The sequence below is a fragment of the Bos indicus genome, chromosome 15, assembly GCF_029378745.1.
Source record: "Bos indicus isolate NIAB-ARS_2022 breed Sahiwal x Tharparkar chromosome 15, NIAB-ARS_B.indTharparkar_mat_pri_1.0, whole genome shotgun sequence".
Classification (NCBI taxonomy): domain Eukaryota; kingdom Metazoa; phylum Chordata; class Mammalia; order Artiodactyla; family Bovidae; genus Bos; species Bos indicus.
In genome coordinates, this window is record NC_091774.1 from 25,383,133 (window position 1) to 25,385,612 (window position 2,480).

Genomic DNA, 2,480 nt, shown 5'->3' on the forward strand with positions numbered 1-2,480 from the left:
GGTCTGTGGTTCTCAAACTTTAGTCTAGGTCAGAACCACCTGGAAGGTTTGGTCCAATACAGGTTGGTGGGCCACACCTCCAGTATCTGGAGTGGGACCAGAGAAATGGCATTTCTTCCTTTCTTTTTAAATTAATTTTAGAATTGAGGCATATTTGACATATAACATTAAATTAGTTTCAGGTGTGCAATGGAATGATTTGATATATATGGCAAAATGATCACTGCAGTAAGTCTGGCTAATATTGGTACCCATACATAGTTAAAAAATTTTTTTTTCTTACTATGAGAACTTTTAAGATCTACTCTATTAGCAAAATAGTAGCACTGTTAACTATAGTCACTGTGGTACACGTTATATCCCCATGACTTACTTATTTTACAATTGGAAATTTGTACCTTTTGATCCCCTTCACCCATTTTTCCCAGCTTCCTCCACCTCCACCTACTTCTGGCAACTACCAGCCTGTTTTCTGTATCTATAAAATGAGCTCAGGGTTGGTTGGTTTCTGGCTTGCTTTGTTTTTGGATTATACATGTACATGAGATCATATAGTATTTGTCTTTCTCTCTCTCACTTACTTCACTTAGCATAATGCAGTCAAGGTCCATCCACGTTGTCCCAAATGGCAAGATTTCATTCATTTTAATGGCTGAAAAAGATTCCATTGTGTTTATATACCACAGGTTTTTTTTTTAATCCATTCACCTGTTGGTGGACATTTAGGTTGTTTCCATTTCTTGGCTATTGTAAGCAATGCTGCAGTGAACATCGGAATGCATATATCCTCTCAAATAATACCCAGAAGTGATATTGCTGGGTGATATGGTAGTTCTTTTTTTTTTTTTTTTTTTAATTTGATCATACCATGTGGCTTTCAGGGACTTAGTTCCCCTACCAGGGATCGAATCCAAGCCATTGGCAATGAAAGAACAGAATCCTAACCACTGCACTGCCAGGAAATTCTCAGTTTTTAGTTTTTGAAGAACCAACAATTTATATTCCCACCAACAGTGCACAAGGGTTCCCTTTTCTTCACATCCTTGTTATTGCCAGTGCTTGTTATTGCTTGTCTTCTTGGTAATAGCTATTCTAACAGATGTGAAGTGATGCCTTACTGTGGTTTTGATTTGCATTTTCTTGATGATTAGTGCTGTTCAGCACCTGTTGGCCATCTGTAAGTTGTCTTTGGGAAAATGTCTATTCGGATTCTCTGCCCATTTTTTAACCAGGTTGTTTTCTTTTCTTTTTTTTGCTGTTTTTTCCCCCTGAGTTTTTAAATGTATTTTGGATATCAGCTTCTTATCAGAAGTACACATTTCTTAAGTAATCTACTTCCATGACAGTAGAAGCACACACATATGAGTAACTGTTGCTGATCATAGATAAATAATAGATTTTTTTTTTTAGGATAGCATTTATCACTTTAAAATGTTTGACTGTAGTAGCCTTATATCTGCCAAGTCTGACTTGCTCAAGGAACCAGTCCCTCGTTATTTCACCGGGTGAGCTGTCGCACTGTCAGTGCATCAGGCCTGGTGCTCAGCCTCCCCACCACATGGCTTGTGGACACGTGGATAGGGTCCGCTAGGCCAAGTATTGGTTTAGGGATGGACACATGGCCCATATAGATTCCTTCCTATAACAGGTATGTGGATGTTAGGGGAAGAACATCTTTTGCTCCTCTTGTGGTTGCTAAGCTAGAAGGATACATCTGGGTCTGTGGGTAACTGCCTTTGCTGCTGCATACATGGTGAGGGGCTTCTCTGAAGGACACTGGCCCACAATCAGAAGCAAAATTGAGAGTTGGAGAGAGATGAACTTCGAAAACAGTGTGAGCCTTGAGTCCAGCTCTCACTTTTAATTTCTGCATCCCACTTAACATGATAATACCCTTCCTTAAACTGATAGGAGGTGGACTGTTGTCATTAACAACTGAGTCCTAATTAATTCAGTGACCTGGTAGATGAGTATTCATTCTATAATGTTTTCAGAGGTATTTATTAAACATCCTTTATGGGCCTGAAGCCCACTACTGTATTCCCCTATGCTTAACAACAACAAAAAAGGGATTATCAAATTATAACTTAATTTTAAGTTACTTAAGAACAGTATGCTCCTTTTCAGGAAAATAAATGATATTTATTACAATAAGAGAATATACAATATTTGCTAATTATTTTGAGAAATCTCTCTCTAGAAATGATGTTTGCTTGCTGTTTTAATGTTTAAGTAGAGATCAGACAGGGAACTCTGCCCACTGAACTTGCCTCACATGAAATTCTAGAGTTATGATTGGATTAACTAAGGACCATTTATTTCTGTCCCAGGGGATGAGCAAAAAAGTCAGAACCTTTACCTTATAGTGTGCACAGAACTTGGGTATCTGACCCTTGGTACCAAGTGAGTTCCCAGCTTACTGTGGGAGTGGGGGAAATGTGTCACTGTGGCAGACAGCTGAAAGCTGTGAAGTAATATTT